The sequence below is a fragment of the Odocoileus virginianus genome, chromosome 23 (genome assembly GCF_023699985.2).
Source record: "Odocoileus virginianus isolate 20LAN1187 ecotype Illinois chromosome 23, Ovbor_1.2, whole genome shotgun sequence".
Lineage (NCBI taxonomy): Eukaryota > Metazoa > Chordata > Mammalia > Artiodactyla > Cervidae > Odocoileus > Odocoileus virginianus.
The window spans coordinates 51,976,141-51,990,363 of NC_069696.1; positions in this window are offsets into that span (position 1 = coordinate 51,976,141).

Sequence of the window (14,223 nt, forward strand, 5' to 3'; positions counted from 1 at the left end):
GTCTTCATAGAACCGTTCAGCTTCAGCTTCTTCAGCGTTACTGGTAGGGGCATAGACTTGTATTACTGTGGTGATATTGAGTGGTTTGCCTTGGAAACGAACAGAGATCATTCTGTCATTTTTGAGATTGCATTCAAGTACTGCATTTGAGACTCTTTTGTTGACTATGAAGGCTACTTCATTTCTTCCAAGGGGTTCCTGCCCACAGTAGTAGATATAATGGTCATCTGATTTAAATTCACCCATTCCAGTCCATCTTAGTTCTCTGATTCCTAGAATGTCGATGTTCACTCTTGACATCTCCTGTTTGGCCACTTCCAGTTTGCCTTGATTCATGGACCTAACATTCCAGGCTCCTATGCAATATTGATCTTTACAGCATCGGACCTTGCTTCTATCACCAGTCCCATCCACAACTGGGTGTTGTTTTTGCTTTGTCTCCATCCCTTCATTGTTTATGGAGTTATTTCTCCACTGATCTACAGTAGCATATTGGGCACCTACCGACCTGGGGAGTTCCTCTTTCAGTGTCCTATCATTTTGCCTTTTCATATTGTTCATGGGGTTCTCAAGGCAAGAATACTGAAGTGGTTTGCCATTCCCTTCTCCAGTGGACCACATTCTGTCAGACCTCTCCACCATCACCTGTCCGTCTTGGGTGGCCCCACACGGCATGGCTTAGTTTCATTGAGTTAGACAAGCTGTGGTCTGTGTGATCAGATTGGTTAGTTTTCTGTGATTGTGGTTTCAGTCTGTCTGCCCTCTGATTCCCTCTCTCAGCTCCTACCATCTTACTTGGTTTCTCTTACCTTGGACATGGGGTCTCTCTTCACAGCTGCTCCAGCTGAGACAGCATATTATAAAGCAGATACATTACTTTGTCAACAAAGGTCCATCTAGTGAAGGCTATGGTTTTTCCAGTGGTCATGTATGGATGTGAGAGTTGGACTATAAAGAAAGCTGAGCACTGAAGAATTGATGCTTTTGAACTGTGGTGTTAGAAAAGACTCTTGAGAGTCCCTCGGACTGCAAAGAGAGCCAATCAGTCAATCCAAAAGGAGATCAGTCCAGCGTGTTCATTGGAAGGATTGATGTTGAAGCTGAAACTCCAATACTTTGGCCACCTCATGCAGAGAGCTGACTCATTGGAAAAGACCCTGATGCTGGGAAAAATTGGGGGCAGGAGTAGAAGAGGACGACAGAGGATGAGATAGTTGGATGGCATCACCAACTTAATGAACATGGGTTTGCATAGACTCTGGGAGTTGGTGATGGACAGGGAGGCCTGGCATGGTGCGATTCATGGGGTCGCAAAGAGTTGGACACGACCGAGCGACTGAACTGAATTGATCTTTTTTTTTTTTTTAACTTTTCTCTTTATTGCTTTAAGAACTCCATCTCTTGTCACCTGCCTCTCTTGCAGTTTGACAACTTTGCCATGACTCTCATCTTACCAGGAAAATTACCAGAACAGTCTTCAAGAGATGCATCTATATTGTAGTCTCATCCATGAGAGAAGAAAATTCAAGGGAAAAAAAAAAAACGCTCTTAAAATGTATCTGGATTTGTTTAACTGTTGTTGTTGTACAGTTGCTAAGTCGTGTCAGCCTTCTTTATGGTCCAATTCTCACATCTATACATGACTACAGGAAAAACCATAGCTTTGACCATGCATGCTAAAGGTGCTTCAGTTGTGTACAACTCTTTTCAACCCTATGGACTTTAATCCACCCTGTTCCTCTGTCCATGGGATTCTCCAGGCAAGAATACTAGGATGAGTTGCCATGCCTTCCTCCAGGGGATCTTCGCAATCCAGGATTGAACCCACATCTCCTGGCTCCTGACTTGCAGGCAGATTCTTTACTGCTGAGCCATCATGAGTCAAAGCCATACCAGATGCCCAGCTTTGACTATATTGACCGGCAAAGTGATACAAACCTTAGTCGGCAAAGTGATGTCTTTGCTTCTTAATATGCTGTCTCAGTTTGTCATAGATAGTATTTAAATATTATCTTAGATTTAAGTCATTTTCAGACCACCCTTTATAAAACACTATTAATAACGCCCCTATTCTGATATTTCCCATATAATTCCCTTACTTTATTTTGTCCATAACATCTATCACCATCTGACATATACGCTATACTTGCTTACTTATTTGCTGTCTATGTTTCTCCTGCTGGGATATAAGCTTTTTTAACCATAAAGATTCAACTGATTTTGTTGATTGCTGCACCTCCAATACCAGAACACTGTACAGTACACAGTAGCTGGTCACAAAATGAATGAATGAATGGACAGGTGACCTATGAGGTTTGACTGATTCTTAGCTATTGCACTTCATGTTAACATTCATTATGTGGGCCTTTTGACCAAGACTTGGCCTTTTGCTCCTAATTTTATTGCCACCTACAATGGCCTCCTCACCCTGACCCAAAAATGCCATTCACAGGTGCCTTGAGCACCTCCAAGTCTCCATTCTGGGACACGAGAAAACTTCTATGTAAGAATATCACAGTCAAAGCATGAGGAGCTCTGCCTTGGGACACATGTATCTACACACTTTCTACTGTTATCCCAGTGCCCTTGAACCATGCCACGTGGACACGGCCGTGTATGTAGCTTCACCTAATGAACTACAGTCTTCTCCTGGTAGCCAGGGGATATGTCCTCGTAGACTGAAAGCTCTGTAGCTCCCCAAACTTACTGGCTATTTTTTAAAGATTTCCTCTTTGGCTTCCCTGGTGGATCAGTGGTAAAGAATCCACCTGCCAATGCAGGAGATGCAGGTTTAGGCCCTGATTCAGGAACACCCGACATGCTGTGGAGCAGCTAAGCCCGTGTGCCGCAACTCCTGAGCACACATTCTAGAGCCTTGCTCAGCAACAAGAGGAGCTCTGCAGTGAGAAACCCACACTCCACCACTAGACAGTAGCCCCCGTTCACCACGACTAGAGAAAGCTCACCCCCAGCAACCAAGACCCAGCACAGCCGAAAGTAAATAAATATAATTTAAAAAAAAAGATTTCCTCTTGTGAAAAACAAAGACCAGCACAGTCAAAATATATGTATAAAGATTAAAAAGAAAAAATCTGCTCTAATGAAAATCTGAAATGTAGTCACAGTGGGGAGAATTTTACAGTAAATACATAGGTACTCACCATCTAGTTTCTATTAACATTTGAATATACTTTCTCTTTATCACGTACCTATCCATCAGCCTACTTATCATTAACTAGTTATATTTGTTTACAATTTTCATTTTGATGTAACATGTGCATATAACGAATTATACAAAACTGAAGGTTACATTTGTAGATGGTGACAAGGGCAAACATATACTTATCTCTGTGTCACTCAAACTTTTATCAAGGTATCAGAAAACTATCAAAACTCCAGACAATTCCCTCAGGTCCCCTCCCACACAACAGTCTTCCCCTCACCTCCCCACCTCCCCAGAGGCAACCAATGTTCTGATTTTTATCTGCCATAGATTAGATTTTCCTTTTTGAGAACTTCATTTGGATGAATACTTTGTGCTCTTTTTCATAAGATTTATTTCATATAACTTAGCAATCAGAACTCGTTAACACTAAGTATGCTGAAGTATCTAGCAGGAAATACACAGATGTCTCAGTGGTAAAGAATCCACCTGCAATGCAGGAGATGTGGGATTAATCCCTGGGTCGGGAAGATCCCCAGGAAGAGGGCATAGCAACCCACTCTAGTTTTCTTGATGGGAGATGGAGGAGCTGGGTGGGCTATGGTCCATGGGGTTGCAAAGAGTCAGACACAGCTGAAGTGACTGAGTATGCACATGCATGTATACAGAAGTCTATAATTTTCTCTGACATACATAGGAAAATAAGATGAATAGGTGGATGGATGGACAGATGTCTGGGAGATTCATCATGTTATTGCATGCAATAACAGTCCATCTTTTTAATTACTAAATAGTATTTCAAGGTATGACTAGGCCACATTTTATCAATTTTCCTATTGATGGAAACTCTAGCTATTTTCAGTTTAGGCCTGTTATTAAAAAGCTGTTCTGAAAATTCTTGTACAAAACTTTTTGTAGACATATGTTTCCATTTTTCTTGGGTAAATTCCTAGAATTGAAATCTCTGGGTCATAGAATATTCATATTTTGAGTTTCACTAAACAACAACATCAACTGTCAAACATTTGTCAGAATTTATGCCTCAATATACTCTCACAATAATGTATGAGATTTCTCGTTACTATCCATTGACTGGGTAGCTCTAATGCCCAAAACATGCTTTCTTAGCTTCCACTCTCAGGGGAAAGGAGAAGAAAAATGACTAGCTCCCTTTGCCTGCATTCCCTTCTTCCCCAAAGCTCTCCTCCTTTATTTCCCTTCCTATCTCCCTGCTTGTCTACTTGCTCATAGGATCAGGGAGGGCATTCTTTAGCTTTTCGATGTCCTCTATACCTGCCTGGGTTCAACCAAGAAAGAGAAACCACACAGTAGGTAAACAAGAGAAATTTAATATAATAATTATTATTTTTAATTAAAAAGAAACCATAAGAAAAAGGAAACTCCACCTGGTACCCTCGGGCTGAAGGAGAGCATCTAAAGAAGGACATGGAAGGGATGCAGAGTTCATGGGAGAAGGGGTGGTTTGGTCCCTGGAGAGCAGAGAAGCGAACTGCCTTAGCCAGGCCAGAGCTGGCCTGGAGTTGCTGGGCAAACACTAGGTGGCCTGTGGTGAGCAGGCAGGGGAACAGGTGATCAGCAACCAGGAACACAGGTGTGCGGGGAGGCGCTGGGTGCCGGCGGGTCTGGGGCAGAGGCCATCAGCGCATCTGGGCTGCCCAGGGTGGTGAAGAAGAAGCCAGTGGGATTACATATCAGGGTGTGACTCTTTGGCTGACAGGGAGATGTTTGCAGGCTGCTCAGGGTTTGGTTTCCATGTGGAGAGGACTGTGGAAAGGTTACACCAGGCCAAGGCTGTAAAGTCACAGAGGGGCTGAGGGCCTTTGGCTGGGGCAGGCTCTACGGGGTGCTTCACACCCACACTGCTGACCTCAGCCCATCAGAAACTGCAGGAAGCCTCTTTCTTTTGTAAAGTTCCTCCAGTGCCTTCTACTGAGAAAGCTGACCACCGTGCTCAGTGTTGAAAGGAATTCCATTGGCTATCACAGAGCATATATATTGAAGGGTGCATTTAGAGCTGAGATGCAACAAACTGATAGCTGACACAATGTCCTTCTTCTCCACTCCGGGCTTGGGCTGAGCCTTAATGATTAATGGGGAGTGGTGCACAGAGAGATGGGCTTTCCAACTGTGGTAGGTGGTATGCAAAAGAGCTATACTCATTCCTCCCTTCTCTGCATTCTTGGCCCTTTGCAGCTTTCACCCTTAAGTGAGGAGGTCTCTTTCTTCATTTCCTGAACCTGGGTCAGCCATATGACCTGTTTTGGCCAATAAGACATCAACAAAGACTTGAAGATGGCTTGCACATTGGAGTGTGCTCTCTCTTACTAATGGGAACAGAAAAGCCACCACAGGTACGCGCCTGATTGCCTTGTGGATGAGGAATCATGTAGAGATGGGAGCCAGCCAGCCATGAAGTCTCAGCTCAGACCATCCTTGACTGTCCTACCACAGTGAAACCAGCCCAGACCAAAAGTACCACTCAGACAATGCATAGAACAGAGAGAAACAACAAATGTTTATTGTTCGAACATTTAAAACATGCTTGAGTTTTGTTATGGAACAAAAATGACCCAAAAGTAACAAAGCTTATACTGAGAATTATTCCAAAAATGTATGAAAGTGCATCACTCTGACTCTTTGTGACCCCGTGGACTGTAGCCTGCCAAGCTCCTCTGTTCATGGAGTTCTCTATGCCAGAATACTGGGATGGGTAGCCATTCCATTGTCCAGGAGATCTTCCCAACCCAAGAATCAAACCCAGATCTCCTGCATAGCAGGCAGATTCTTTAACGTCTTAGCCACCAGGGAAGCCCAAAGCTGTATGCTAAGATATTAATATTATGTATAATAAGACACTGATATTAACTTGACTATAAGAAAAAAAAAAAAGCTTTGTTTTCCCTGAGGAACAGGTTTGTTTGTTCCTAGAGGATCATTTGTCTTATGAGATTAATCCTTTCCCTCTTTTCATTGGGATATCAAGAAACATAAAGCAAACTTGTGGTTATCTTTAGCAACTGTGCTCCTCTTATTTATGTTTAAACTCTTCCCCAAGTTTTGACTTCCTAGTCTGTTCTTGTTACTGATTTATAAACCATTTTATAATTTTTCTATTTTAGTTTATATATTAATATTTGTATAAACTGTTTCAAATGATTGTTTGGAATGAGATTAGATATAAGCATGTAAGACTAATATAACCATTTATGCATATAATGCTCAAATCATGAAATGTATGATACTCTCCTTTGTAATAAAGCTACCATGCTTTATTGTATGGTGACTACTTTTGGTAAAAGATCAAAATAAAATTGGTAAGGTCTGCATTAGAGGCAATAATTAGCTTAAACTGAAAAGCAAACAAACAAAAAATTTCCATTTTTATTAAATTTCAAATTTTTAGGAAATTGAGAAGGATGGCTCTGGGTTATTAGCATAAATTAGAATACAAGTCCAAAACAAAACAAAATTGAGTTTTATTAAGTCTTAGACAAAGTAAAATAATCCTCTGATTTTCAAACATTCTAGGGCTTCTATTACTGCTAACCTAAGCTTGAAAGAACCTAGTTATTTTTGCTTTTTAAAAAATATATAATTTTTACCCAGACTTTTGGATAATGTTAAACCATTTTGCTGTGTTGATCCATTCCTTTCCCAATCAAACTGTTCTTGAAAGAAATATGAGAAAGTTAATAGACCAAAACAAGTTACAGATCTTGAATTAACCAGAAGTGATCTTTTTAAAATGACAAGATTGCCCTTTTATGATAACAAATGTGGATCTACTATTTGAAAGTGGAGGAGAATCCCAGATTGGGAGGGGGAGGCCAACCAACTGTGAAATAGGTTGTCAAAAATATAAGTCTAAAATATGATTCAACCAGAAAAAAAAATTCCAATTGTGTTGGAAAGTCTAGGATGTTCATTTACTTAGCAGAACAAAATCAGCTGAGCCTCAGTGGAGAAAAATTGGGAATTCCACAAATAAAAGTTTGCCGCAGTGGCAAATCTCCCTATAATTGGAATTCTTCAAAATATTAAACATGTAATCCAAGAGTAATCGGAAGGCAGCACACGTTTCCATAATTAGCCCATCGCTTCTATTTACCTCATGTATAATACATGGCAGCCCACATCGTAAAATAAATTAACAGCTAAATGTCAAATCTCCCCTCTTATTTAGGCCATCTGCTTAGGTGTTTAGACTGGTACTCACTGGCATGAGAACCTATTGATACCAGGGAAGTGTGACTATTAGAGAAGAGCTATCGGCAAATGAACCAAACACCAGGACTTGTTCTGTCTCCCTCCTCCACCAGCAGGCACATCATCAACTTCCAAAGCCTAGAGATTTTACCTACATTGCTATTGTTGCAAGTCTGGACCACATTTCAGGACACAGGGAATTGGGTTAGACATTCTGTTACAAGAATGTGATCCTCACACTATCTTCAATTATAACATTGAAGAGAGAAAGACTATCACTGCATAAATTCCATCCATGAACTTTTCAGGAAGGAGAATTCTAGAGGATCCTGACCAAGCTCCCTTTCTTCAAAACAACCAGGTTTACCAGCATTCTTTCTTCTCTGAAATCAATGCTGGGAACTCAGATTGGTACCCAAGATCAGAAAGCAGTCAGGAAATCTTGGCCCCACGGAAGCCCAGCGGCTAAAGAGCAAAAGCCAGAGCTGCTGCTCCTGGGTCCCCCTTTTCCTGCCTTCTTTCTCTACTCTAGCATCCCTGCTAGGATCCCAGCTCAGGAGAGCCAAGCCAAGAGGTTTTCACCCTTATTACTTTCCCATCTGCCAAGCAAGAGCAGTATCATCATTTTACCAATGAGATAAACTTAAGATTTCAAAAACAAACAACGATCCAGCCACAACTGATCTACATGGGGTATTGCCTCCCACTGCTGCCCATCCTCTCTCATAAACTTGGAGGCTTCTCTGAAATATTTTCAAACTTCCCATCGGGTTCATTTCAGTAAGTGCCATCATTCAGAAGGGAAAGAAGGAAAGATAGTGACTCAAGTGCCAATATTGCTGCTCCACCCGCAGAGCAGAAAGGGAAAGCAGCTGGTGGGTTTCATTCCCGTGACACTGCTTTTGGGAGCAAGCCGGATCAGCATTAGTAAGAAGGCCTATGACACAACTACCTATCAGATCCGGCTTGAATTTCAATCATACTGTACATACTTTCTGAAGTTTGGGACAAATTATACAACCATCTCATCTTCTTCCAAAGAATAATACAATAATAATTTATTGTACGTGAACACACCTTTCATCGCCATAGCTCGGATGCTTAGATTAGTTCCCCACCTATCGCACTGTGATGTGAAAATTAATTAGCTAATGTCTGTAAAGTGCTTTCAAGATGAAGAGTGCCATATGAGTGCTAAATGCCACCTGTGAATACCAATAAAGACAACCTCATAGAGAACATAATAGATCGGCAGGGGAATGAGTGAACAGCCAGCTTGAAAAAGCAAGGTGACAAAAGCATAAATAAATACAGTAACCACGGAGAGCAGAGTTCCTACAGCACACACTTCACTGTGCAAGAAAAGCCACAGACACGCAAACACGGAAGCACACTTTTGGGTCAGGACTGCAGCGAGTGGGGTAGTCAAAGGACTGTGACTAGATCCACAGGACACTCTTGGGAGATTTTAGGACAATCAAAATTTCTCAGAAGAGGTGTAATTCAGTGGATATGATGGACTATTTCCTGGAGGCCATTTCCCCTGTGCATATAAATCCTTCTATCTGAGGTAGATACAGTGAGTTAGACTATTTTTATTTTACTGGTGAGGACACTGAATGCTAGAAATACTGATTTGATCAAAATTATGAGTGAGCAATCAGTGAAATAAAGTGCCAGCCCAACTTACTACCACAAATACAGTGTTCTTTCCAAGATGCCATATTAGTTAATGGGTATTTTACAGTTAGAAGGCATTACCAACACATTTCAAAAGATTTCAATATGTGTGTGTGATTTATCCAAAAAACCCTCACTTCTAGCAACTTATCCTAGGTAATTAATACGATACCCAAAGATCTAGCCATATATATACATCCACTGAAGCATTATTAATAAAAGTGAGAAATGGAAGCAACACAGATGTTTATCAGAAATGATTGAATAAACACTATCCTACCCACAAGATGGAAGACAATGTTAGGAGAACTTCCTGGGTGGGCAGTGGCAAAAAATTCTCCTGCCAATGCAGGAGATGCAAGAAATGTGAGTTTGATCCCTGGATTGGGAAGATCCACTGGAGGAGGAAATGGCAACCCACTCCAGTATTCTTGCCTGGGAAATCCCATGGACAGAGGAGACTGGAGGGCTACAGTCCATGGGGTCACAAAGAGTTGGGCACGACTGAGCACTCACACACATAAAACACAGAACTTAAAATACTACAGAAGCATCTTTAGTGACATAAAAATGTTCACTCTATATTGGTAAATGTTGTATAATATCCTTTAAAAAAGACCTGATGCACATATCACAGAAAAATATCTAGAAAACTATGTGACTCAACGTTCACAGTGGATATCCAGATGACGGGGTTGTGGTGGTTTTCATTTTTGTCTGTTGGATTATCTGTACTTTCAGATTTTACTTCATCTATTTGGACCCCAAAAAATCACGAGAAAAAGCACTACTATAACCATTTAAGTCATTTGAAATTGGCACAAAGGGACCAGACTGCAGAAAGGTCAGCTCATTCAAAATGCCTCCCTATAAATGGCCGGAACAAAGGCTGCTACTAGGAAGCGAAGGCAGGCAGGCTCCATCCCTCTGCCATTGTGTGTATGGAGGGATGGGGAAGTGCTGCTATCTCTTCAAGACGCTGATTTCAATTCTTTCAGATATATACTCAGGAATGAGATTGCTGGATCACATTGTAGTTCAGTTTTTAGTTTTTTGAGGAATCTCCATACTTTTTTCCAGTATGAAATTGCCATACTGTTTTGCAGCAATTTATATTTCCACCAACAGTGCACCAGAGTTCCCTTTCTCCACATCTTTGCCAGCATCTCTCTTGTCTTTTAGATAAAAGTCATCCTAACAGGTGTGAGGTGACACCTCACTGTAATCTTGATTTACATATTTCCCTGATGATTGGTGATGTCGAGCATCTTTTTATATACCTGTTGCTCATTTGGATGTCGTCTTTGGAAAAAATATCTCTTCAGGTCCTTTGTCCTAACTGGGCATTATTTTAGATCACTAACTTTGTGGTAATTTGTTATGTAAGAACAGAAACTAGTAGAAAATGCTATAGAAATTATTTTGTTCATTTCCCTTATTTTATCATTAAAAAAGCTAAGTGCTGGGAAGTTGCAGAATTTGGAGAAAAATTGTGGCAAAGCTGGAGCTAGAGCACAAGTCTCAGGGGCCCACAGTCCAGCGTGCTTTCTCCTCCCCACTTCCCCGTGCCCAGCAAGTGTGCAAGGATTACTTTTATGCCGCTGGGCTTAGAGTCTAGGGGGAAAGGCAATGTTGTCAGTTGAGGTCCCTGCCAGGGCTACAGTTCTAATGTATTTCTTGATTTCTAAAAAACGAACTGAAATTGATATTGAACACACAGACACTTCTCTAATTTAAAAACAATCAATAATATTTCTAACTTTCACCCAAGATTTAATATGCTGACAATACCACACAAGTCACTGTACTCTCCAATAAGTGACAATTTCAGTTTTCAATTCAGTGAAATTCAGCAAAATTTACCGCATTCACATTCCCTAGGAGGTCACACATGGCAGAATCTTTTAAGGCAGGGTTCTACAATTTTCCCTAACTGAAGTGACTTAAATTATTTGGAAGTATATGAAGAAAGTTAAGAAACTTCTATAGAGAAAAACCTATAAACCTTTAAATGTCACATATTTTTACATTGTTTCTGTGACAGAATGTCAAAGTAATATTACACATATTTAATTTGAGTCACTTATTCTGAAGGCAATGCCATCGGTTTCATTTCTAGTAATTGCCGAGACTAAGACAGACGTTAGCTCCTGCCTCTCTTGGGATTAATTAAGTGAGAATCATTAATAAATGTAGCGCAATTCATGATGATGTGATGGATCACTGGAAACTTACATAAGAATGGGTAACCAAGATTGAGTTTGTTCACCTTCTAACCATGATTAAACTCAGATACATTAAAAAAACAACCAAACCACACTGTGCTAGCAAAGGGCCACTTTTAAGATGACTCATATGGTTTCACATGCATTTTATAATGAAATACTTTTCTCTTGGGTAATCTTATTTGGGGGTTTGGGTTTGGATTCCCTTCCATTTGTCTCACTGCGATCCATAAAATCCCAAGGGGATGCTGAGAGGTGATGCTGAATGGTGACTGATGTTTTTCCTGTTTACCTGCACATTTCATTCACGAGACGCCAAGGCATCTACATGGTACAATTTGTTCTTCAGCCCCTTGCTAACTGGTTTCCACAAACAGGTCTGGTATTCCCTTGACTGCACAGCTTTGTTCTGTATCGTGCAGACCTCACAGACCTTGGGTTCTTTGCCCTTTACCCTAGGGCAGCACTGTCTAATACAGCTCTTGGCAGTGATGTAGACGCTCTCTGCACTGTCCAATATGGTAATCACTAGCCACACATGGCAGCTGGGAACGTGGAGTGTGGCCAGCGTGACTGAAGAACTCAATTTTTTTATTTTACTGAACTTTAAATAAGCACGTGTGGCTAGTGGCTACTGCCTTGGCTAGCACAGCCCCAGGGATTAAGGTCAGGATTAATATAGTCTCTTTAAAAGTATTTACAATCAGAAATAGAGACACAGATGTCAAGAATAAACATACAGACACCAAGGTGGAAAGCGGGGTTGGGTGAATTGGGAAACTGGGATTGCCATACATAGACTACTAATACTATGTATGTAGGTGACTGATGATAATCTACTGCATAGCAGAGAGAACTCTACCCAATGCTCTGTGGTGACCTGAAGGGGAAGGAAATTTTAAAAAGAGGGGATAAATGTATACATATAACTGATTCCCTGATGGCTCAGATGGTTAAGAAGCTGCCTGCAATGCGAGAGACCTGGGTTAGGAAGGTTTGAGTCCTGGGTTGGGAAAATCATATGAAGAAGGGATGGCTACTGACTCTAGTATTCTTCCTGGGAGAATCCACAGACAGCATAGCCTGGCAGGCTACAGTCCATTGGGCTGCAAAGAGTCGGACGTGACTGAATGACTAACACTTTCACTTTTCAATTTCATAGCTGATTTACTTGGCTGTACAGTAGACACTAAACAATATTGCAAAGCAGCTATACTCCAATAAAAATAAAATAAGAATATAGCCAGGCAAGAGGTTCCCAGGTGACACAGTGGTAAAAAAAATCCGCCTGCCAATGCAGGAGATGCAGGAGACATGGGTTCCACCCATGGGTCAGGAAGATCCCCTAGAGGTGGAAATGGCAACCTGCTCCAGCATTCTTGCCTGGAGAATTCCATGGACAGAGGAGACTTGTGGGCTACAGTCCATGGGCTTGCAGAGTCGGATATGACTTGCGTGATTGAGCACACACACAGCCAGGCAAGCTCTAGGAAGTGGAAGTGGTACAGATTCTTTAGGTGTGTATTTCTTCAAGAACTCTCATTTATTCTAGCCGTCTTACTTTGGCCTTCAACACATGAACATACATGTGATTATATTCTTTTTTTCTTATAACATTAATAATAATAATAATGACTCCTGTCACATATCACCTGTTGAGGGACAGGTATTGTACCAGACACAATTATATAAAACCTTCTAAGAAAGGCTTCTGCATACATTGATTCACACTTTTCACATATATAACAACTGAAGCCAAATAAGTGAATCCACTCTGGTTTGAAGCAGTTTCCCTGATAACTCAGTTGGTAAGGAATCCACCCGCAATGCAGGAGACCCCAGTTCAATCCCTGGGTTGGGACAATCTACTGGAGAAGGGATAGACTACCCACTCCTGTATTCGTCAGTTTCCCTTGAGGCTCAGCTGGTAAAGAATCTTCCTGCAATGTGGGAGACCTGGGTTCCATCCCCGGGTTGGAAAGATCCCCTGGAGAAGGGGAAGGCTATCCACTGCAGTATTCTGGCCTGGAGAATTCTATGGACTGTATAGCCATGGGGTCGCAAAGAGTCGGACACAACTGATCGACTCCTACTCACTGGTTTAGATGTGTTAATTGCACCATTTGATGCTTCCCTTCTATCTGTATATTTTTACCTTGCAATATACCCTAATAGTCAAAACCAGATAAAGTATTGGCATTATGTTTCCCTCCATAGAAGTAGAACATGCTATGTGTAATATTTCATCATATAAAAGACATCTTCACTGCTTTCCTTCCAAGATTTGGCTCTATTGCTCTGTCAGTTTCTCCTGGTTTCTTTATAGCAAAGCACCAAAACCAATTGTGAGTACATGAAAAAAATTTAATCTGAAAGAGAGTTGGTGCCAGATAAATCCCCAGAGACATTTTAGACCAACATGCATCCAGAAACAAATAGCTTGGTAGAGAGAAAACAAGTTTCTTAGCAGCAGGGCACAGGGCTGCTGTGTTTGACAATTGGATGATATAGTGAGTAAGTCTAAAAAATCAGGGGTTAGAGGATAGAGAAGACATCTGACTTTTACATGAGAAGTTTCTGGCTAAACCCAGTGCTTCATTTCAAGAGGACCCAGAACTGAGACTTTTAAGGATGACAACATTTTTTCTGCAGTGACAAACAGCAACAGCCTCTACCAGCAACCCACCAATACTTACGGCAGAGTACTTTCATATTTTGCTCCGAACTTTTTATACCCAGTAAAACATTAAGGCGTTTATGATCAAGTGTAATTCAGCCTAGTTGGTAAAGTACTATCTTAAAGCTGAAGACTTAATAACAACCCGGGTTCAGAGACTGGCTGTCACCATCAGGCAGAGAGCTACGGTACACAAAAACACCAGTTTGTGTGATAAAAGCTTGACAGCCTTGCCTACACACAAACCAAAG